The sequence below is a fragment of the Meles meles genome, chromosome 9 (assembly GCF_922984935.1).
Source record: "Meles meles chromosome 9, mMelMel3.1 paternal haplotype, whole genome shotgun sequence".
Classification (NCBI taxonomy): Eukaryota; Metazoa; Chordata; class Mammalia; order Carnivora; family Mustelidae; genus Meles; species Meles meles.
In genome coordinates this window covers 11,560,694-11,585,657 of record NC_060074.1, presented here as the reverse complement: position 1 = coordinate 11,585,657, position 24,964 = coordinate 11,560,694, and the positions used below count along the sequence as shown (strand labels likewise).

The following is a 24,964-nucleotide window of genomic DNA, read 5'->3' as shown; positions in this document are numbered from 1 at the left end:
CTTCATATATTAATTTTCTATATTACTGTTCTTACTTAACATTGGTATACGTGCCACAGATTCTTGCAGACTTTTTTTATGAGTCCCTCTTGATACAATTCCTGGGAATTGTCAGTCAGAGCCTCCATTTATTCAGAGGAGAAGATGATAAGAGATTAAGCGATATATACAAAGTTACAAACATGGCGACCAAGGACATGGGACTTAATATCCAAGCCCTTGACTCTGATTCTGTGAGCAGATCATCACTGTCTAAAAAATGCTTAAGTATTTAAATTAGATTTTAATTCTACCAAGAGAGCGACCCATCTGAAACCAGGGGTCAAGAATGTTTTCCCAGGGCAGGCAGTAACCCCATGGATCCCTCTAAGTCCAAGCGCGGTCTGAATCCAAGCGCTTGGCCTGTCGGGTGCCGTAATGACAGCTGAACTGTTGAGTCCGCTGCTTTCAAAGCAGCGTGATAAAGGATGATTCATTTCCTTTCTCTGACGACTTTCTTTCTTGTGTAAGGGATTCAAGATTTGATCCCGAGCAAATTGCATACCGGGCACTATCGCTTTTATTTTATGCCATGTGCCTAAATGAAATAAAGGAGTCCCCCTCTCTCCCCCCCATAAACTTTTCATGCCATTTTAGGGACATTTTTTTCTGAATGTAAAGGTCATTGTGTCCCACTGCTTGCGTCCCGGTGTGCCAGCTTCCTGTTTGACAGGCCTATCCATCTCAGTTAGCACGGCTGCTCAACGCGCCGTGAGCTCACATGTGGAGCCCAGAGCACTAAGTGGCCAAGATTTGATTCTTGGCACATGCTCAGGGAGGAGGCTCGCAGGAAGTCTGCACCAGGGAGCCACACTGTTCCGTTCAGTGATGTGGACTGAGAGTTCTACCCAGCAAGGTGAGGCAGACACACTGGCAAGGGATGTGGTCTCCAGCGGAGATTAAACAGCAGAAAAGTCAAAAGCAAATATTTGCTTCCTCAAAGTTTTTGAAAACCATGGCTAAAAAATGCTGAAAATTGCACTTTTAAAAAGTTGAAGCGACATTCTGAAGGTTAGCTCTCTAGATCACAGCTAATACCTTCTTTTGTAGGTAAACTGAGGTTTTAGCCCTAGGTCCATACTGTAATTTGAGAGGGGGAAAAAATGGCAGTTTGTTTAGGTTTATATTAGGCTGTTGATCTCTGTTTTGGATAAAGGGAAAAACTGGAATTGTTTATTTTGAAATGAGTGTATTAGATCTATGTTGTCATTCAGACCATTAAACATGGGCAATTCGCTGCATGTTTATTAGAGACCAAACAGAGTACATGATAAGACTGGTCATCTGGGGGCGCCTGGTTGAGGCCTCTGCCTTCCGCTCGGGTCGTGATCCCAGGGTCCTGGGATCGAGCCCGGCGTCGGGCTCTCTGCTCAGTGGGGAGCCTGTTTCCCCCTCTCTCTCTGCCTACCTCTCTGCCTGCTTGTGATATCTGTCTGTCAGATAAATAAGATCTTAAAAAAAAAAAAAGACTGGTCATCTGTGTGTTGGACAAGCGGCACAAAGACGGAGGTAGAACAAAATATGACTGCATATTCGAAGTCTGAGTTTGTATGGGTCTGGTTTCCTGTTTTGTTTTGATCTTGTTTGTTCATTGTTCAGGTAATTCCCCCAAGACGAGGGAGTCATTGGGTGACCTAGCAAATCCATTTGCAGGCAAGAAACTGAGCGTTTCTGAACAACTTCTTCCTATGTTGGAAAACTTGGGCAGAACTAAACTGCGAGGAGAGTGCGTTGCATGAGCCAATTTTATTTATTTATCTGTTTATGTATTTATTTATAAAATATTTATTTATAAAAGATTTATTTCTTTATTCTAAGGAGGGAGAGCACATGAATGGGGTCGGGGGTAGGGGCAGAGGGAGAGAGGAGGAGAGAATCCTAAGCAGGCTTTGTGCTCAGAGTGGAGCCTGATGTGGGGCTCGATCTCACGACCCTGAGATCATGACCTGAGCCGAAGTCAAGAGTCAGGCACTCAACTGATTGAGCCACCCATGCACCCCGAGCTTGTTTTAAAAACTGAGGTTCATGAAACATTTTTTATTTAAATTTTGGCATGACCAGAAAAGAGTTTCAATAATCGAATTGGATAGTATTCAAATTGCCTTGAAAAGAGAAAATACATTAGTGATGTCATTATTTTGGAGTGATACTCAGGTCCTAATGACGAAATAGTAAACCTGTGCTTTTGTGAGTGTGGGATGGTCAGTTTCTTTTTTTGAGAGTCATTCCCTCCAAGTGAGTTTGAGAGACTTTATTAAGAAAGAATATTTGCTTCTAAAGGATGATAGAAGTTCCCCTAAAATGGAGGTCAGGGATAGTAGCCTTTATTTGAAGCCACATATTGGGACTCAAGAGAAGATAAGGGCAAAAGATACTGTCATAAATGATGGGCATGGTACTTCTACCTGAGCCAAACCCTCCATTTCCCAGGACACATACTATTAACTCTGTGATTCTCAGGGATGAGAGAGATCCAGGATATATCTGACCTGCTGTTTTGCATATGCAAAAAGTGAAAGGATGCCAGGCTTTTTGCTTTTCCTGGCATAGGTAGCCTAAGAGCTCCTGAATAGCAAGCACATTTTATGGTAGACCATGATGAGTCTGTATCTCTGAATCAAAAGGCTTCCAGTTTTGGAAGAGGGGTGCTAACCTAGGGAACTACTACATAGTAACCCTACCTACTCCCTCAAATTAAACTTGGTCATTCCCTTTCTTCGTTCCTTTTCATCCTTTCAGTTCTGCCCCACATGGCTTTGGGTAATAGCTATGGATCTCTCCATATCCTTGAGAGTTCTCTATCCTAAGTAGCTATTTATAGGTACTAACATGGATGGTGTGTTTGGGGAGGTGGCAGTGAAAGCAACGTGATTCCTCACTGTGCACGTTTGATGAAATTTGCAAGTGGGCATCTTATTTCTCCTGTGCTTCCTATAAATTTTAAAGTAGCCTTTAGAATTTTATTTATATATATTTTTATTGAGGCATAATTGACATAAATATATGACATAATGATTTGATATTTGTGTATGTTGTGAAATAATCACTCCAATAAGTCTAGTTAACGCCCATCATCACACATAGTCATAGAATTGTTTTCCTTGAGAACTTTTAAGATTTACTCTCTTAGCAACTTTCAAACGTGCAATACAGTGTTATTAACCGTCGTCACCACACTGTACATTATGTCCCCAGGACTTACTTATTTCATAACCGGAAGCTTGTGCCTTTGACTCCCTCACCTGTTTTGGCCGCCCACACCCCCACCTCTGGTAGCCACCCATCTGTTCTCTTGGTTTTTTTTTTTTAGTTATTAGTATTTTTTTAAGATTCTAGTTACAAGTGAAATCATATCATATTGTCTTTGTTTGACTTATTTCACTTAGTCTAATGCCCTCAGGTTCCATCCATGCCGTCACAAATGAGAAGGTTTTCTTTCTTTCTTTCGGCTCAATAATACTGTGTGTGCGTATGTGTATACCTCATTTTTTTTACCCATGCATCCACTGACGGACACATAGATTGTTTCCATGTCTTGGCTTTATAAATAATGCTGCAGTGAATGTGGCCGTTCATATCTTTTCAAGTTTGTTCGTTCTTTCTTTCTTTTTTCTCTCTCTGTTTCTCTTTCTCTCTGTCTTTCCCTCCCTCTTTCTTCCTTCTTTCTTTCTTCCTTCCTTCCATCCATCCTTCCTTCCATCTTTCCTTCCTTCCTTCCCTCCTTTCTCTCTCTCTTTCTCTCTTAGTGTTTTCTTTATTTGGGTAGATACCCAGAAGTGGAATTTCTGGATCATATGGTAGTTCTATTTTTAATTTTTGGGGGAACCTCCATGCTATTTTCCACAGTGGCTGCACCAATTTGCCTTCCCACCAACAGTGCACAAGTGTTTCCTTTTCTCCACATCCTTGCCAAAACTTGTTATTTCTTGTCTTTTTGATATTAGCCTTTCTAACAGGTGTCAGGTCATATCTCATTGTGGTTTTGATTTGCATTTCCCTGATAAGTTGTGGTGTTGAGCATCTTCTCATGTACCCCTGGGCCATCTGTGTGTGTCTCTGGAAAAATGCATGTTCACATTCTCTGTCTATTTTTTAATCAGATTGTTTTTTTTTTTTTTTTTTTTTTTTTTTTTTTTTTTTTTACTTTTAAGTTGTATGAGTTCTTTATATATTTTGGGTATTAGCCCCTTATCAGATAAATGATTTGTAAATATCTTTTATCATTCAGTACATTGCCCTTTTGTTTTGTTAGTAGTTTCCTTTGCTGTGCAGAACATTTTTAGTTTGATGTGGCCCCACTCATTTATTTTTGCTTTTGTTTTCTTTGCTTTTGGTGTCAGATCCAAAAAATAATCTCCAAGACTTATGTCAAGGAGCTTACTGCGTGTATTTTCTTCTAAGAGTTTTATGGTTTCAAGTTTTACATTCAAGTCTTTAATCCATTTTGAGTTAATTTTTTGTGTGGTGTAAGGTAGTGGTCCAGTTTCATTCTTTTGCATATGGCTGTCCAGTTTTCCCGACATCATTTATTGAAGAGACTGTGCTTTCTCCAGTGCATATTTTTGGCTTCTCTCTTGTAATTAATTAACGGTATACACACGGGTTTATTTCTGGTCTCTCTATTCTGTTCCATTGATCTGTATGTCTGTTTTTATGCCAATACCATACTGTTTACTATACCTTTGTACTATAGTTTGAGATTGTGTTGTCTCCAGCTTAGTTCTTGTTTCTTAAGATTGTCAAATTTAGTTTAACCAGAAAATTTTATTTAAAAACAAACATGCTGAGCAACAAATAAGCAAAAATTCTTTCTGGCTTGTTATTTTTGGGTTCATGAGTATATAAAAATTATGGAAGAGAAGGTGTTTTGATTACCATTTTTTTCTTGTTTATGTTGGAATAATTAAATTTATACAATCATTTAAAATGTTATTTTTAAAAAGTGATGCAAAAGTGCATTTAGTCCCATGTTATGTGAATCAAGGAGTGCCAGATTCAGTCTTAATTATGTAAAATTATACATATATGCATAGAAAAAAGACAAAGGAAATCTATTCAGATGTCATCATTGTGGGTAGTGGGATTATATGATAGTGGGATTGCCTTCTTTTTCTAATCAGTAAGAATATATAAGTATGAAATTCTACTTTCTCCATGAATTCTCTTAATAAGTAGGAATTTGTTATTTTTACCTTATTATCCAATTTTGATAAGCAGTTTACTTTGTCCCTAATGTATCCATAAGTGTGAAAATTTGTCTACGATACAGATGTATTTCTTTTGTTTTTTTTTTTTCAGTTTAAGATGAAAAATAGAATACGTCTTTAATGAGTCCCTGTGATGTATAAATAAACCAAGGGATTTCTTAAGAGTTTTAACAGTGCTAAGTAATATTAATTGAGTGGTTATAGTATGCCAGGCACTATTCTAAAAGATTTGCATGTACTGACTCATTTAAATATTGCAACAACTTGGGGCGCCTGGGTGGCTCAGTGGGTTAAAGCCTCTGCCTTCGGCTCAGGTCATGATCCCAGGGTCCTGGGATCGAGCCCCACATCGGGCTCTCTGCTCAGCAGGGAGCCTGCTTCCCTTCCTCTCTCTCTGCCTGCCTCTCTGCCTACTTGTGATCTCTCTCTGTCAAATAAATAAATAAAATCTTTAAAAATAAATAACTATTGCAACAACTTTTTGAAGTAAGTCACATGTTCCCCCATTTCACAGATGAGGAAACTGAGGTAAACAAAGAAGGGAATTAACTTCCCTGGGCACACAGGGCTTTGGACGGAAGAGCTGAGATCTGAAGCCCAGGGATCCAACCCCAGAGTCAGGGCTGTTCTGTGATAGCCATGACGGGTGGGAGTTTGGAGTTGGGGTAGGAGGCAATTCTTATTTAATGCTTGCTCCTCAGGTGCCTGGGTGGCTCAGTGGGTTAAGCCTCTGCCTTTGGCTCAGGTCATAATCTCAGGGTCCTAGGATCGAGTCCCGCATCCAGCTCTCTGCTCGGCAGGGAGCCTTCTTCCTCCTCTCTCTCTGCCTGCCTCTCTGCCTACTTGTGATCTCTCTGTCTGTCAAATAAGTAAATAAAATCTTTTAAAATTAATAATAATGCTTGCTCCTTACTCTTTGACATAAGCCCTAAAAGGCAGGACTTTTAGATTGGGTGCTTTCTGAGCACATAAGGATTCTATCCATCTATCTGTCTGTCTGTCTATCTATCTATGAAAGAGTGTGGGAAGGGCACAGAGGGAGAGGGAGAAAGAATCCCAACCCCAGTTTATGCAGGTCTAAATCTCACCACCCTGAGATCAAGATCTGAGCTGAAATCAGTCAGATGCTCAACCAACTGAGCCACCTAGGCACCCCAGGATTATATTTATTTGATAATGATTATATATATTTGATAATGATAAATTATAATAGAGATACTTTTTCAAGGCAACTGAGACACCCTTCATTAAGAACAAACAAACAAAAAAAACAAATCTCATAGAATTGTTGTCTATTGAAGCCAATTCCTAAAACTAAATAGAAGGCTTATAGTAGGTTAAGTATTTCAAATATACTGTTCCTACTTGTGAAGCCTGAATGATTCTTGATATGAAAATAAAGCATATCCCTCAGCAATTCTGAGTTTCAAATTAATTAATTAAATATATTAAATGCCTACCATGTTCCTGTCATTATTCTAGGTTCTGGGGATAAGGAGCTGAAAAAGAGTCTTGCTTTCATCGAGCTTACATTTGGTAGTTCAGTAACATAAGAAGGGTTTAGTACATAGATTATTTGATTTTTGATCCTCTGAATTCAGAAATATCAAATATTGAGGTTCAGAGAATAGAAGTACCTATAAGATCTGTTTACAAGTTTAGTGCTAATTTATAACTAAATGTTCATTTTATTCTTAAAAAAATAAGAATTACTTTACTTAGTTTTTGGAAGCAGGTGACCAGATGGAAAATATGAGTTAAAATTTCCAGAAAATTCTTGCTTTGCCTCATTAAAAGAAAGCTGTTTATTTGCCACTTTTGTCCGCTGTTGTCTCCATTTTCAAAATAGGCCTGTTGTTGGATTTTATTGGTGAAACTCTTGTGTTCTCAGTGGCCCATTTTTTTAGAACACGAGGGTGATACTTGTCGGCATTTCATCAATGTTGAAAGACTGAACAAGGGGATTGAAGGTATTATTGATTATCCTGGAGAAATACATGCAGTTCTAAAAGGTGCCAGTTTATTCTCTTCAATAATTATATTTGGACTCATGAAGTAGAAACTATTTTGTTCCCTTAAAACAGAGTGGTGCATAGTGTTAAGTCTACAGGAATTCAAAAATGTTTGTTGACAGTGAAAACGGGTATTTTTAAGGTTCATTTTTACTAAACTTTATCCATGAAATTTATTTTTCCTTGTGTATCACTGAGAAGTTGGCTCCTATTTATGAACTAGCTATTTTTATCAGAAGTAAAATACGATTTGACTCCTTAGCGATCAGCTTCACCATTTCCAAATTATTCCGAGTCATCATCCCATGGGCAGTGCTGTTTGGCTCCATTCATGGTGGCAAAACACTTCGAATAATAGCTTTTAGACTCAAAAGAGCTACTTATTCAAAACCTACTTACTGATTGCTGGTATCCAGCTTCTTCTGATTAAAACTTAAAGGTATTTTGTCAGTGTCTATCTGGACCTCATCTTATTTATTTATTTATTTATTTATTTATTAGAGAGAGAGGTCACAAGTAGGCAGAGAGGCAGGCAGAGAGAGAGGGAGAAACAGGCTCCCCACTGAGCAGAGAGCCCGACGCGGGGCTCGATCCCAGGACCCTGAGATCATGACCTGAGCTGAAGGCAGAGGCTTAAACCACTGAGCCACCCAGGCGCCCTGGACCTCATCTTTTTGAAGGCAGTTTATACAGGGAGAGTAATTTCAGTCTGGAACTAGAAACAGTAGTGAGAATAAATAGAATAAGACTTAAAACCAAAATAGTAAAGGATATTTTTTAAAGGAATGGCTTAATTTATTTATTACTTATTTATTATTGTTTTATATATTCATTCATTCGTTATATACTTTTCAGGGAACTAGCTTTTTACAGCCTACTATTGGGAAAAACTTTACAAAGAAGCTAATTTGAAGGTAAATTTTATCATTAGAAATGAATAGGCTTCCATTTTAGATTATTCAGTGCTTGAAATGCTCTGTTCATTTCTCTAAAATGTTTATACTGGGAACAAACAACATATACAAAATAGAGAGATTAGTGTAGTAAATACTCATAAATTTATCATGTAGCATCAACGATTAGCAATTCATGATTGGTCTTGTTTCATCTCTGCCCTTACCCACACCTTACTTCTCTCCCACTGGATTATTTTAAAGTACAACCTAAACCTCATATTTTATCCATAAATATTTTACTAAGTATCTCTTAAAGATAAAGACAACCCTAAAAATATAACCACAATACCACATGAGTTTTAAAAAGCAGATAATTCCTTGATGTCCTGAAATATCCAATGTTCAAAAATTTCCCATTTTATAATTTTCTTTTATACTTTTTTTTTTCTACTCAATTCAAGAACCATACAGATCTATGTATTGTACTTGGTTGATGTGTCTCTTTCATTCTCTTAAATTCTTAAAAATTCTTTTCTAGGGGCACCTGGGTGCCTCAGTCAGTTAAGCATCTAACTTTAAATCTCAGCTAAATTCAAGCCCTGCATTGGGCTCCACTCTGGGTGTGGAGCCTACTTTAAAATAAATAAATAAATAAGAAATAAAGTTCTTTCCAAAAACTCATGTTTGCCATTTTAATATATTATAATTATTTTTGTTTTGCTGAACTTAATGAAAATCTTAACCCTATAAATGGCTGCAAATATGATGATTTTAAATAAACAATTAGTAAGCTCAATCATAACCTTGTAATGGAATTCAGAAAAATCACATTTTTTTTTGGTGGGGTGGGGGAGGGAGGATTATAAAAGGCATAGGTTTCCTGGAGCCCAAAGTTTTTTTTTTTGTTTTTTTTTTTTTTTTTAAATGAAAGTTTGATATTCTCCCTATTGAAAATGTTTCAAATGATCTCTTGCTTTGTATTGCTTTCTTGGTTACTTTCTTTGGCTCTTTCTCTCCCCCCCCACCCCCACTTTTCCTTCTTTAATTAAACTCTCATGTTTGGGAGACTCTCAGCAGTTTTTTCTTTATAAGGGCAATGTTGAAAAAAGGTGCATATTTAGATATTTTAGGCCTTGGAGCAATCTTTTAACAAACAAACTGCTTTTTAAAAGATTCTGTGGCTCTCAAAAGAGAGCTAAAAAAGCTACCCCAAATTGCCGTTAACCATGTCTCAGCCCTCATTAGAGCTGGACAGGCCAAAATATGAAACAGTGGCTGTGCTGATACAAATCTCGAACGACCCTATACTCTTCCCTCCTCTACTACGTAAAATTGAGTCTTCATATGTGCATGTGTACAGACGCTTACTCACCTGCACAGAGCAAAACCTGAAATACTACCTTTAAATGCCAAGTAAGAATAATGCCGCTTCACTTCCCTGTCCAATATATATTTAAGAATGAGGGGTGCTTGGGTGATGCAATTGGTTCAGTGACTGATTTTTTTTTTTTTAAGATTTTTTTTTTTTTTTTCATTTGACAGGAAGACAGAGAGCACAAGGAGGCAGAGAGGCAGGCAGAGAGAGAGGGGAAGCAGGCTCTCCACCAAGCAAGGAGCCCAATGCAGGGCTCCATCTCAGGACCCTGGGATCATGACCTGAGCCCAAGGCAGAGGCTTAACTGACTGAGCCACCCCATGGGCCCCTGATTCTTGGTTTCAGCGCAGGTGGTGATCTTGGGGTGGTGAAATCAAGCCCCACGTGGGGCTCCGTGTTAATAAACCCAGTGTCCTTGACACTCTCCCTTTGCCCCTCCCCCAACATGGGCATGCACTTTCTCTCACATAAATAAATAAGTGGTTCAGTGGGGTAAAGCCTCTGCTTTTGGCTCAGGTCATGATCCCAGGGTCCTGGAATAGAACCCTGCATTGGGCTGTCTGCTGGGTGGGGAGCCTGCTTCCTCCTCTCTCTCTCTCTGCCTGCCTCTCTGCCTACTTGTGATCTCTGTCTGCCAAATAAATAAATAAAATCTTAAAAAATATAGAAAAGGATGAATATCAATATACATGTTTGTCCTGTAGTCCTTATATTTGCTTATTTGGCACAAATATGTGTTATTTAAAATATATAGATAATTACAGCTCACATGAAGGTCAACTGAATTATAGTCTATCTGTAAATTTGTAGAGGATGAAGACCCTCTCCACCTTGACATGTAGGATGCCTAGCAGTTGAGTAGTAGGAAATGCTTCATAAAAACTGTTAAGGGCAGTGAATTAAAAAAAAAAAAAATTTAGTCTGATCTCACTTTACCTCCGACCTTGCAATTTCTACTTTAACGCCTATTTAAAAGAATCATATCAGTGAAGATAATTCATTAAAAACCTAGCTCATTATTTATTCCATGATGAGAGAAGTCCTTAGCAATATTTTTAGTCAGCTGTTTGTTTGGGGCAGTTGGCCATGGTGGCCATTAGCTTTGGTGAATTTTTTAAAAAAATGTTTTAAAATTTTATTTATTTATTGGACAGACACAGAGAGAGAAGGAACACAAGCAGGGGAAGTAGGAGAGGGAGAAGCAAGCTTCCCATGGAGCAGGGCGCCCATGTGGAGCTTGATCCCTGGACCCGGGGATCATGACCTGAGCTGAAGGCAGATGCTTAGCAACTGAGCTCTCTTTTGGGATAGGTGTGAAATGCCCCTGAGCTGGAGGGGACTGATCATCGGAGTTCTATGTTTTGGCATCATGTAAAATGATCTAGGTTAAACAGATTGACCCACAGTGATATACAGCTTTTACTTAATAATTAAAGTATATCTCATTAAAAATACATAGCTTTGAGGAGTTATGAGTAGGAAATCTACAACCTAAAATTGGTGATACTGTGATACAATTTATATTGTAATTAATTTTTTATTCTTTCCTTCTAAAGCATAACTGTCTTTTACCAATATATAGGTTTTAAATATAAAGTGGTCATTTACTAAAATTCGCAGGTCTTTCTGTGCTTTAAGGAGGGGTAGTATAGATTCCATTCAAAGAATTCATTTAATAAAAAGCACATTCATTGGAACACTTGTAAGTGCTACAATAGATAGTGCTATTACCTTTTGGGTAGATCTTTTTTTTTTTAAGATTTTATTTATTGATTTGACAGACAGAGATCACAGGTAGGCAGAGAGGCAGGCAGAGAGAGGGGAAGGGAAGCAGGCTCCCCGCTGAGCAGAGAGCCCTATGCGGGCTCCATCCCAGGACCCTGGGATCAGTGACCTGAGCCGAAGGCAGAGGCTTTAACCCACTGAGCCACCCAGGCGCCCTTGGGTAGATCTTTTATATTTAAAGTTCCCCAATGATACAACTCTCAGTCTTGGTGCTATACTATCATATTGCAACTCTAGGAAGAGTCTATTTTGATATTTGTGATAGACAACAAAAAAATTCTTGGCTGTGAGCATATTGTAATATTAAAATGCTTTTTAAAAATTCCTTGTTTCCTTTTTTCTTTCTTTAAGTGGATAAGGGTTCTGTCATCTAAATCTTATAATTTCAGTTAATTCTTTGCAAAACCGTGAAATTTCAGAATCATGGGTCTTTCACTTCTTAGTGTACATTTTACATTTGTACTTAGGATGGCCAAATTTTCTCAGATGCAGTCTTACTGTATTTTAAAATTATTGTAGCATTTCAACTCAGTTAATTCATTCATCTGCATAGCATCAGTTAGTGGGCAGCTTATTTATTATTTATTTAGGCAGCTGGTGGGGTCCTGAGATGCCAGGGAACTCTCTTATGTGCAGTGTGACTAGGGCAAGCTCAGTGGTGGTGGTTGGAGGAAGGGGTGAAATGCATCCCCCCCCCCCCCGCCCCTCCGGTCGTTTGGTGGCTTCCCAGGTGCTAGAGAGATTTCACAGGATTGTAATGAGCATTTAAAACTCATCACTTTGAAACTCAGTGGGTTGGTTTTTTTTTTTTTTTTTTTTGGTTTTTGGTTTTCTTCCTTACGGTAGCTGTGGAAGCTCTGGAGTGAGTGCCATTTGCTCGCTCAAAAACGGTAATTGGCACAAGTATTTGTGTGTCAATGAGATAAAACACAGAGCTTTTCCTCTGTCTTCCTTTTTTTTTTTTGGTTTGAGAAAATATCACCCAGGACAGAACAGCAAATCGGCACTACTGTTTTACAAGCCCCTTACTAGGGTTTGAAAAGATCGCTGCAGGCTATATGCAAATGGAGAATGCCCGAGGTTGTTCCCAGCTTCTCCCTGCCACACTTCAGGCAGAGAAATGAATGCATCCCACATATTCTTTCTGTCAGTTTTGTAATCAGAGAGTGAGATGCTGGAAAACTCCTAGCACAGGCAAACCTCTGTCCTCCAAGATGTGGCCCTACAGACACGAAGAATCTCCCAGGTAAAGGTTGGCCTCCCTTCCCTGGAGCAGATTAAGAGGGCGGTCTGTTCTTGATCAAAAGCTGGGAGCAGTTTACCAACTTCCCATGGCGGTTCTTCTTGAGGAGTGGTGCTGCAGAACCAGAGCAATAAAGAACAATTTTCAATGCCTTGTTTTGCTGCTGTAATACAGTGACTCCCTGTGGGGTGAGGAAAAGACTTATTTGAATGGGGGCCTGCTTGTAACACTCTGCAATGGAAAATATATCAGACTTATTTGGAAAACAAGATCTTTATTAAGATCTTTAGTCTCTCTTAATTCTCTGGTTCTCTTGCACACTGTCATGTTATTCATTCATTTCACAGATATTTTGTGCCAGACATTGTTCTGAGTGTTGGGGACACAGGAAAGAGCCAAACACAATGCCCCTGTCCTCAAGGTACATTCCAGTAGGGGACATTAAAAAAATAAACCAGAAATATGTAATAAAACCAGAAATATATAATAAAATGTTAGGAAGGACCTGACATTATATTATGCTATGTTGACTTTAATCTTCCCATCTTGTCCATAAGGGAGTCTGGCCAATTTAGGCTTCTCCTTACCCAGAAAAAATTGAAGATCTCGAATGGGATTTGAGGATTAAAAATAAAATAGTAAAGGAACTTGAAAGGTTAAGTCTTAGTTTTCTGAAAATTTTACCTGTGTGGACTCTTTTGTTTTTGGAGTAGGATAAATGTAATATTATCAGAATTAGCTTATATTAAGCCATGGTTTAATTTTTTAAAGAGAAACTGTAATTTTTACCAGATAGACATGTTCTATATATATCTAAGAAAATTGATATTATTAATTAATATTAAGCAGTAATATCTAGTACTTTTTAGGTGCCAGACACTGTTCTAGGTGCTACGCATGTATTCACTCATTCAATCCTTATAATAACCCCATAAAGTATGTAATATATATATTTTTTAAAGATTTTCTTTATTTATTTGACAGAGGTCACAAGTAGGTAGAGAGGCCAGCAGAGAGAGAGGAGGAAGCAGGCTCCTGGCTGAGCAGAGAGCCCGATGCGGGCCTCGATCCCAGGACCCCGGGATCATGACCTGAATACAGAGGCTTAACCCACTGAACAACCAGGCGCACCTTTTTAAGATTTTATTTATTTATTTGAGAGAGAGCGCGCGCACACCAGCCGGGGAGGAGCAGAGGCAGAGCCAGAGGTAGAAGCAGGCTGCATGCTGAGCAGGGATCCCACCTAGGTTTTGATTCCAGGACCCTGGGATCCTGACCTGAGCCAAAGGCAGATCCATAACTGACTAAGCCACCCATTGTCCACATTTTACCAATGAGGAAACGAGACACCCTGAGGTAATGAGGTAAATTTACCTCAGAGAGGGAAAAAGCTTGCCTGACGCCGAAAACTGGCTCCAGAGAATGTGTCCTTAACCAATATCCCATTCAGTGGCATTATATTTCCAGTCTGTGAATTTAGTCTGCAGTTCAAACTGATAGTAACTATATTTTATAAGCATGAACAGAAGATTGACATTTTGGAATTGGTAACTGAACGTACCTATTTTTAAATTGAGTGGGGAGCTTGTTTTGAGTTTAAATAACAAAACTGAACTTGCTGTCTTGGGATGGCATTTTATGAGAACTTATTTTATGAGACCCCATTTTTGTATATCTAAGCTCTTTATAAACTTTCAAATTAAAAAAAAAAACCTTTTACTAGTAGTAAACTAATGCTTGTTAGTGATAGAAAACTAAAAAATACAGAAAAAGTAGAAAGAAGACAAAGTTACCCGAGGACCCACTTCCTAGAGATAAATGTAGATAACATTTTCAGGCGTTCCCCTTTAGTTTTGGTTCAAGGCATTCTTTTATACAGTTGAGATTGTATATATGCAATACTTTCACTTGTAGTTTTTGACTGAATATCATAATGTATAATTTACATATATCTTATTATTTTTAGTACTACAAAATAGTAAAGCTTTTGGTTTTCAAATCAAATGTGAAATACTATCTTTCTTTTGGTTATTTAGAAGGATTTAGGCACAGTCAGTAAATCGGGAGGTGTTAAGTATAGATCCTGTACCTAGTCCATGCTAGACAATCAGAGTGACTTATTCCAACATTTACGGGACAATATAGTTATCCTTTGAAAATAATTTTTTTCTTATTTTGTTCATTGCAGGTGAAAGGCCAGTTACTAAGAAAGAAATTGGCATTGACCTGCTGCTTTCTTTTTACCTTTGCCCTGTGGTAAAGAGTTGAGTTTTTTAATGTAGAAGAATAAAAAATCGTTGTGTCATTCAGGAAACTTCAGTTAATTGATTTCATGTTTTGTTTTTATAATAGTCTTGTTCTTACCCACATTTTGGTCTTTTTTCTCTTTAAAAAAACACACACACAGCATTGTGTGGGTTAGTTACTGAGTGCTTACTAGTTTTACAATGACAGTCCTGGGTTAAAGATGTCCCTTGGCCCAGGAATTAATAACTGATGACAGTTTGTCTATTTTTTGGCTTCTGGATTTTGCCATGTACAGTAGGATGGAGATTTTATGTAAGAATCATTGGGGGAAACTCTTAGGGAAGATTTTTTCCTGGGCTTGAATTGATTGAGCATAGCCCGCTGTTGGAGGTAGGGAATTTGTCAAACAAATCACGAAAGCTCCCATCCTTGCAGGAGCAGTGGGTTGTTATCCCGTTGGCAGTTGGTGTCTAGAGGACCTCAGATCCTGCTGGGCAGGGGAAAGAGATGAGCAGCTCTCCAGCTCCCTTCTGTATTTTACAGTTCTAAGATTGACCCAATTTCCTTTCACAGTCTTCCCTGTAGCTTAGCAGGTACGCAACGGTGTAGTTAGAATTCAGATCTATTTGGCCTCCTACCCTGGACCCCTTCCCAACAGTATCATTGGCCACATTCTGATCAGCTCCTTTTTATGTGCTTTTCTGGAGTCATTCAGCCCACACTGAGGTGTGTCCTCAGCATTACGGGCCGCTCTCTTCCTACGTGGTTTATGATCGTGGTCCTTGAATAGAGAGAAGCTGCTGGCTTTCAATAAATATTTCCGTGGGTTTTAATAATAGACATAACAAGGATTGATGTACCTTAGATTATCCATTGAAATGTACTCATGTGACCAAAATATCCCATTATATGAAAAAGTTTTAATTATGAAGCCAATGTCTCATTATGATAAAAATAAGTATACGTTAGATACTCTGTGTAACATGTTATAGTTTGCTGCTGTATTTCTTTTTTACTTGTAACCCCTAGTGGGTATTAAAATGCATCCACATTTGCAGTTGAAACTAATGCAATTAACAACAACTGCTTTTCTGTCTTACTATTAAGGGGAAATTTCCTGTTGTGACTCATGATAAGATTATGAATTTGTTTGAGTCTCCAAAAAGATATTAATTTAGCCAGGTAAATTAAAAAAAAAAAATGGGGGAAGGGCACCTGACTGGCTTAGCTAGGAGAACATGTCACTCTTGTTCTTGGGGTCATAAGTTCGAGCCCCATGTTGGGTGTAGAGATTAGTTAAAAAGAATAGGCCCAACTCTGTTGTAAATCACACACTTGTGGGAGTGGTGTGTTCTTCCAGGAGACTGAGGTGTCCCATAGTACTTAATAAGGGATCTTGGCTACATTGTTTTGAAATTTACTAAAATAACTAATTTGTCACCCAAACAAGGACCCAGAGGTAGGACATATTTCTCTTGTCTCTCATTGGAATGCCTCAGGATGAGTCCATAAGACATAATCTTGTTATGTTTTCCTGGATGTTTAGTCCTTAAAAAAAAAAAAAAGAGTGAAGCTCATATTGTTGCTAATTTTAATGCTACCAAATGCAGAGCTTACTAGGTGCCAGGCGTTGTTCTAAGTATGTTACATGCAGAAAAACTCACTTAAAAGTCCCAAACTGTGTGTGACCTAGGTCACATCTCCATCTCTCAGCTGAGGGGACTGATGCACAGAGAGCTTCGCTGAGTTACCCCAGGGCACACAGCAATTAAGTGAGGGAGCCAGCATTCAAACGTGTTCGACCCAGGCATTCTGCTTCCTGAGGCAGCGGCTTAGCCAACACAGGCTTTTTAGACATTGTCATGATAGTGAAAGTAAGTGAATGCTACTATGGGCCTGACCTAATACGACTAAACTGACTCATTAAAATGCTTCCATATTTCCCCCCCTTTTCCCTTTGTTTTTTTTTTTTTGTTTTTTTTTCCTTCTTATATTAGACTGGGAGATGAGAACTTTAAAGACGTTACAAGTGCATTCTACTTAATCTGAAATATTTTGATGCTTCTGGAAAAGTGAGATGATTTAATTTCTTATATAATTGCATGAGGAATTATAAATCATGTTTTCTAAAATACCTACGACACTAAACCACAAAATGAACAGATAAAACTGATTTGTTCTCTGACAAATCAAGATACATGGCAGTGTTTTCCTTCCAAGTGCCGTTTGTGGAGCAGCTGAGTGTGCTGTAGTATGACAGACTGTTCCCAGGCAGCACTGCCTTCACGTGGGCAGCCCGAACTGATTTACGACACACACTAAAGTGGTTTTGTGTTTTTGTTTGTTTTTAAATATGATGTCAGGCACAGCCCAGGTTGAACTTCTGAAGTCATGGAATGCAGATATGTCTTCTTTAATTGACCTTCTTTAGCATTAACTTACACTTCAGAAATAAGTGTTTTTATTCTGCGGAGAGAATGGACCGTTTTCAGGGCTCTGGGGGTGGCATTTAGAAAATTCTTTCTGAAGTGCATTTAATAGTTTCCTGGAAGGTATGTGTTGACTTCTTCTGGAGGGTAATTTATTCATAGTAAGATTGAGTAAGAATTTTTTTTTTCCTTCCACTGGACTGAAAACAGAGTGTGTTGTTGTAGGTCTGTGTGGTGGTGGAAGGCTAAAACTCAAAATTTGGATGTTGCGAGTTTAAGCACTTCTCAGAGAACCTGTGTCCCCAAGCTGCCACAGTCATTTGTTTGTCCTGAATTTAAAAAAAGGCTTTGAAATATGTGGAACCAAAATAGTTCTGTTTGTAGTAGTAGGGGTTCTGGGAAAATAAGAGTGTCATCTTCTGTGGGGGAGAGATTGATACATGCTGATCACTGGTGGTGCTGGATTTTGTTAAGCAGTGATGGGTTTTCACTAAGTCTGCTGAAATCGCTCACTTGGTCCCGTTTGTGATCCGCGAGAGCTGATCTGTGATGATGGGCGGGAAGGAATTGTAGTGGAGACCATAACTTTGGGCCAGAGATAAAAACAGAATCCCAGGGGTGCCTTGGTGGCTCAGTCATTAGGTGTCTGCCTTTGGCTCAGGTCATGATTCCGGGGTCCTGGGATCAAGCCCGGCATCAGGCTCCCTGGCCAGCGGGAAGCCTGCTTCTCTCTCTCCCACTCCCCCTGCTTCTGTTTCCTCTCTTGCTGTGTCTCTCTCTGTCAAAAAGATAAATAAAATATTAAAAAAAACAAAACAAAACAACAACAACAACAAAAAAGCAGAATCCCATAAGGCAAATCATGGTCAAATTTTTTTACCAGATTCCAGCCCAGTGAGTTCAGAAAACAATGTTTTTGTTTTTGTTATTCTATGTAAGTGGGACTTGCATTAGAATCTTTTTTTTTTTTTTTAAAGATTTTATTTATTTATTTGACAGAGAGAGATCATAAGTAGGCCGAGAGGCAGGCAGAGAGAGTGAGAGGGAAGCAGGCTCCCTGCCGAGCAGAGAGCCCGATGTGGGACTCGATCCCAGGACCCTGAGATCATGACCTGAGCGGAAGGCAGCGGCTTAAACCACTGAGCCACCCAGGCGCCCCTGCATTAGAATCTTTATGTAATTTTTTTTCTAGGTGTATTTTCTATTATGTGTAACAAAAAGCGAACTGAAAATGGTTATTCAAATTAAATGTTAGAATTGATTAAACCAAATGAAACAACCAATAGCACTGTACCAGCCAGACTAAGATTTGAAAGTAAAAGTCACCGATAAAATTAAACAATTGTACATTAGCTTTTTTAAAAAAGTATTTAATTCCCAGCCTAGTGAATGTAAATGGTTAAAGCATATTGACTTGCTAGTTTCTTTTCTGCCAGGCAGTTAGGAATTGGTTATGGTGCAGAATGGATCCCGCAGGCTGAGCTCATCTGTCAGATCCGCAGAGAGCTGTCTAGCGTGGTGTTAACAGAGGCGTGGGCCTCCGATTCTCTGTCTTCTACAGTCTTGTTCTCATTGAGGACAGGATAGTAGAGTGTGACAGCTAGGTGTTACGGAGTTGGACTACTGGGCTTTTAGACTTCGCGCCATCACTTCCCAGTTCTGTGACTCTGCCTTGTTCCTTCATCTATAAGATGGGGTAATAACGACGCTTCTGTTGCTGGCTTGTAGGAAGATTAAACGAAATAATCCATGTAAAGTGCTTCACACAGGGTGAGGGCTGTGTGCATGTTAGTTGCTATTACAGTTATTATCGTTGCAATTGCTTTGCAGTGCAGAAGCCAGAGATGATACGTTAAGCCAGATATGATATGTTAATTTCTTTTGTTTTCTGTAGCTTCCATTCATAAAGCCTGCCACTCAGAGATAACTGGATGTGAATTACTGGTATTATTTCCGTTATCCTTTTGATTATCGTGGAGTATAGGAAGAAGAGATCCACTGATAGTCATGTGTTTGGATCAACAAAATCCTATTCCATATCTCTTCACCAAGATTTCTTTTTTGTGGACAAGGCATTCTGCGCTACATTTTTACTTTCCAGTTTTATTCAAAGCATTTAATATATATTTTATACATGCTGATAATGAACAAAACCTCCCCCGAGTCATCTGGTTGAAATTGTGATTTTTTTAAAAATGAAATTGCCTTTATTAATGACAAATGGAAATTTAGATGTTCTCTGATGGCTTTGTAATCAGATGAGCTAGTTTTTTAGTCAGGTGACAAATAATTTGCATGTGTTCAATTTCTTCTCCTTCTGCGGAGTTCTAAATATCGAGTTACCTGAGTACAAAAGCAACCTAACTACCATGAAGCCATTTTATTTAGCACAACCTTTTTCCGCAGTTGTGTTGAAACCCAGACTATTTTCCCTTCCATACCTCCTCCGAAACAGTTGCTCATATCTTTTCTCTTGTGACGTCGTTCCACTTGTGGAACTGCCACGAAGCAAATCTGGGCCTGTGCTGAGGGGAAGGAATGTAAATGTTTTCCCCTGGGGACTAGTTGTCAGCGGTATTTGGCTCCTGGGAAATTTGAATGTAATGTCACCTTTGCATCTGGGCTGCTTCTTCTCATCCCCCTTCCCGGAGCCGCTCACAGGAGATAGCTTCGTGCCTGAATCCCGTTACTTTGGAGCTCTTTCGTTTGGACTAAATGACCATGGCTTAAGAAATAAATCAGTCGGGGCCCCTGGGTGGCTCAGTCGGTTAAGCGGCTGCCTTCAGCTCAGGTCATGATCGCCGGGTCCTGGGATCAAGCCCCACATCAGGCTGCCTGCTCAGCGGGGGAGCCTGCTTCTCCTTCTCCCTCTGCCTGCTGCTCTGCCTACTTGTGTTCTCTCTCCATCTCTCTAATAAATAAATAAAATCTTAAAAAAATTTTTTTAAAAAGTAATCAATCAATAAAAAGTGAGTGGTCATATTTATGTGACTGAAAAGCCCTACTAGATAAAGACATTAGGTTGTGTTATATTCAGTCATGTTACAGCAAAATGCAATTAGCTAGTAAACAGGGAAACAAGAACTACAAGGACGGTGAGCTCCAAAGTAGCAGTTTTCACGTATTCTGACATTGACTTCCTTCCCCTCACCTCCTGAAGTCTTCTCCCATTTGCACGGTTTCTCTCCCTTTTCTTAGTATTTAACATATTCCTGTCTCCCCCAACTTCCCTGCCCTGTTTTGAGCAATTCTGTTCTTTTTTATTTTATTTTATTTTATTTATTTGATAGAGAGAAATCACAACTAGGCAGAGAAGCAGACAGAGAGAGAGGAGGAAGCAGGCTCCCCGCGGAGCAGAGAGCCCGATGTGGGGCTCGATCCCAGGACCTGAGCCGAAGGCAGAGGCTTTAACCCACTGAGCCACCCGGGCGCCCCATGAGCAATTCTATTCTTAAAAAGAAAAAAAAATTGGTATGAATTACCTGTGGGAAAACAGCATTTAAAGACCTCTGTCCTGCCAGCTAGTAGATGTGTGGTCCCACTGTGTTTTGGTGTGTGTTTATTTTAATATTAGAATTACCAACTGGAAGCTAATAATACTCTAAGAAAAGTATAATTACGAAGGTAAATCTGTATCAAAAATTGCATGGTGTACCTCAAAGTCAAATATAATTATTAGTGGATAGTCTCTTATTTGATAGTTATCCATTCATAGATTTGTATATAAAGGAGTGTTTATAAAATTGTGTGTTTCAAAAATTCATTCTATTTCCCACAAAGTATAATCCTCTAGATCTTAGGCAAAATAACCCACTTTGGTATAATAGGACCACACCTATATGGAAATAACTGAAACGCACTAAAATAGAAATATAATGTTCCTCTTGCCAAATATTATAGTGTGACTGTTGCCAAGTCTTGGTGCCCACTCCTTCTGGATCCAGTTGTTTCTAGTTTTAACGTTGCCCAGTCCTCACTCCTGCCCGAGCCAAAGCATATGACGGCTTCCTCTTTACCCTGTGGCCGTTTGCAGTCGTGGTCAGGGCATTGGTAGTGCTACCCCTTGGCAGAGGGGCTCGGAGGGGCCATTGCGGTCCCACGGAGAGGACAGCACGCAGAGAGGGGTGCTGGGCCATGAGGCTGCCCTCAGAAGCCTTGGCGGGTGGGGTGGAGCGTCATGTCAGGAAGGAGGAGAAGGGCTGGGCCCAGGAAGGGCATAGCACAGGCACCACCTGTCTAGCTTCTAATTATAAAGGTTATGGGACCACAGCCCCCCCTTCTCGAGAGGCCTTAGAGAGGGGACGGGCCACTGGGCACCCAGCAAGCACAGTCACACTCGGGAGAGTGAGGGATTAATTCATTTAATCTAATTTCTCAGGAATGAAGTAGTCACCTTCACATCAAATTAATAACCCATTTATAACATTTTAATGCAACTTTGGTGTCCATATACATTATCTTGCTAATGCTTACTCAGTTTAACCGGAGTGCATCATTAGTATTGAATACTCGTTAAAGCAGTATCATTTTTAATTATGGTATACATAGTAGCTAATAGGTTATAGCTTTCAGTGATTCATATGGGCAATTATTAGCAATCTTCCCAGAGATTTGTAGCATTAATGACTGTGTCCCAGTCCAACTAGTGGTGTATATAGGAGTTACTTTGCCTTCACTTATTTGGAGCAACTATTTATTCGAGACCTTGGCCGGTGGGCGGATGGCAAACTTAGAAAACTGTTCTGTCCCTGAAGAGAACATTTTCTTTTGGGACTCTCAGGTAGGGAGCTAGTTCAGTTCTGGGTGAAGGACAGCTTGTTTCTCACTTCAGGACCTGGATTTGAATACGTAAATTTTATGGCTCTCATTCTTATTTGAGTTATTTTGTTTTTTAGATTGTATTCAAATTGCCCAGACTCTCATCCTGTAGATTTTTCCTTCTCTGCTTGTTCCCAGCTCTTTGCAGTCTGAGCTGAATCCTTCCTCGGTGTCGCTGTGGGGTACCCTGTACTTAACGGGAGACGGCTGTTCTGTCCTTGGGACTGGGTCCCCTGCCACACTCCTTTACCCCTCTCTTGCACACGTGCCATGGTCATTTCTGAAGGGCCAGGTGTGCGTTGATGGAGGCCATCGAGGCCCTGCACCTGCTGGAATTATTCAATTTCATTTGCGATCCATGGGAGAGGAGTGACCAGCTAGAGGCGTTTCTTAAGCAGAAGCCACATGGTGTTTCACATGGAAAGGCTTTCTGCAGGGAGGGAGCCGGCGGCGGCGGCGGCGGCGGTGGGGGTTTGTGACAGGCAGGAGAAACTGGCGCAGGAGTCTTGAGTGAGCGCTTTGACACACCGAGTAACAGCCCATTATCACTTGCACTGGTGTCAAAACAATACAGCAGTCTGCACTGCCGCTCGGCTTACTCCTGCTGTCACAAATGCTCCCTCCTAAGTCATTAGACTGTTGGCGTGGACTCTTTCCGGGATCAGTCGGAGATGCATTAGGAGAGGGGGACGTGTTTATTAATTCAATTTAAGAAGCAATTATTAATCCTCTGCTCTGTGTCAGGCACTGTGCCGGGGTGGGGCTGGGGTTTCCATGCCGGAATGACAAGGTCCTGCCCTCAGGGTAGCTCTTGCCCCGGAGAGAGCCCCAGGGCAGAGGCTGTCAGGAAGAGTGACCTAGGAGAGGGACAAACAGCATTGCTCTGAGAGTTCAGAAGAGGGAGAAACCGCAGCGGGTTGGTGGGGCCCGCGTAGACCGGCGAGGGAGCTGAGGTGTGAGAGGGCCTTGACAAGGCTGTAGGATTTGGGTGGACGGAGATGAGGTGAGAGAGACAGTTGGCAGGGAAGTTGTTTGGCTGATACGCAGGATATGTTTAGGGCGTATCAGGACTCGAGAATCTATTGTAGGAGCCTCGGACGCCGGGCTGAAGAGCCAGTGTTTCAGCTCGTAGTCTTGAGTCTTCCCCTCATGTCAGGTTGGACGGCGGCAGACGCAGCTAGGATGGTCGTTGAGATGCGAATTAATATTGCGAGTGACTATGAGTAGCAGAAACTCTGCAACAGGAGCCTGACCGAATAGGGGTTCCGCTGGTCTCACGCAGGTGACAGATCCGGGCTAGTACAGTACTTCCCAGTGCGGCCGGGGCCACGGACTCGACTCGGGCTCTTTTCCTGTAGTTGCAAAATGGTTGCTGCCCCTCCAGGCATCCAGTTAGGATTCCAGGCAGGAAGTGGGTGGGGGAAAAGGGCAAAAGATGAACTGCTTTTTCTCGTGAAGCTCTGTCTTTACTATTCCAGGAGGAACGTCTTCCCTCAGGACTTCGTCATTTATCTCGGTTTTGGGTCTAGAGAGCTTGGGAAATCATGTTTTTTATTTGACACAATGCTACTCAGGGGAAAAAAAATGGGATTTTTTTAGGAAGAAAGGAGGGGAGAGTGGGTATTGGGTAGATAAGTAGCAGTGTTGGCCACAGCTTGTTTGTGAGTCTATCATGGGAAATCAGGGAAGACAGAGAGCAGAGGGGCAGAAAGCTAACCGTGCCAGCAAGGACTTGTGATTAGATTCACAGAGAATAACTTCAGTGTTCGGTTTCCATTTTAGGTTGTTTAATGAAAGACTATGGGACAATGAGTTAGGGAAAGTAGGCTTTAAATCTGGCATCATTGTTAAGCATGCGTGTGTTTGAAGAAGTCATTTCTCTGAACCTGAGCGTTCTTATCTGTAAAATTGACTTCAAAACCTGTGAGGCCAGATCTAGGAAGCTAAAAAATGACTACATATGTCCTTCTGAATACTGTTTTCAGATTAAACACTGGGTAAATTATAAAGATAAACATGCTGATTAGGAAAAGATACAAATTTTTTAAAAAAAGTTTTCTCCTCCTTTGAGGAACCAAAGGGCTAGCCAAAGTGTTCCATGTATTAATTTTTAAAATATTTTTTATCACACCACTCCATAATAGTCCATGGCCCCCTGCTCTCCACTAGATTTGTGTTTAGTGACTGCAGGGGAAGGACGAGGTAACAGATTCACTCTTGATCCCCTGCTCTAACAGGATTATTTATAATGTGACAATTTATTACACGGTCTTTTCCTGATAAATGCCTCAGTTAAACATTCCTCATGTATTTTACAGTTCCATCTGGGGCAGCTCTTACCATATAAAGCGAAGCTATAGTTTCTATTTTTCATCTGTGACTTGTCCCGGTTAGAAGAGGTGTTGTCTCTTGCTCTGTTCCTGATTTCGTCCTCAACACACCGTGATAAGGCACATATGGTCAGGTCAGATGTGTCCACGTTGTGTTAAGTATGGAGGGAGATACAAAACAATACAAAATTTGACCCTGACTCGCGGGGGACTTACTTTAGCTCTGGGAGGAGAATAGAGAGACCCACAGAGCAAATAGAGAACAGCACAAAAGCCGAAATAATGCAGTCCTAAGTAGACGCCCTCTTCGTGTGTTGCGCAGGTGAGTGCGGGAGTGCGGCTCCGTGAGGGGTCCTCTCCCTGCACGTGTGTGCCCCCTCCTTGCTCGCTCAGCCACGGACTCTCACCTTCTCAGGACCCTGCTTCGTGATCTGTTTCTAGAGTTCTTGTGTCTTTGATCTCTCCCTCTTCCTGGGCTCTTTGGGTTTGCCGCACAGAAATGCTCAATCAGCACTGCCCCAAACGGAAACAGAAATTCTCAGTATTTTAGTCCCTGACTCAGGCCACTGCCGTAGTTTATTTT

General features: G+C 40.4%; 1 protein-coding gene across 2 annotated transcripts in view; it reads left to right on the top strand.

Annotated features, from left to right (window-relative positions):
• Positions 1-24,964, top strand: part of SATB2 (SATB homeobox 2) — a 189,234-nt gene that overhangs the window by 27,839 nt on the left and 136,431 nt on the right. The window lies entirely within an intron of this gene.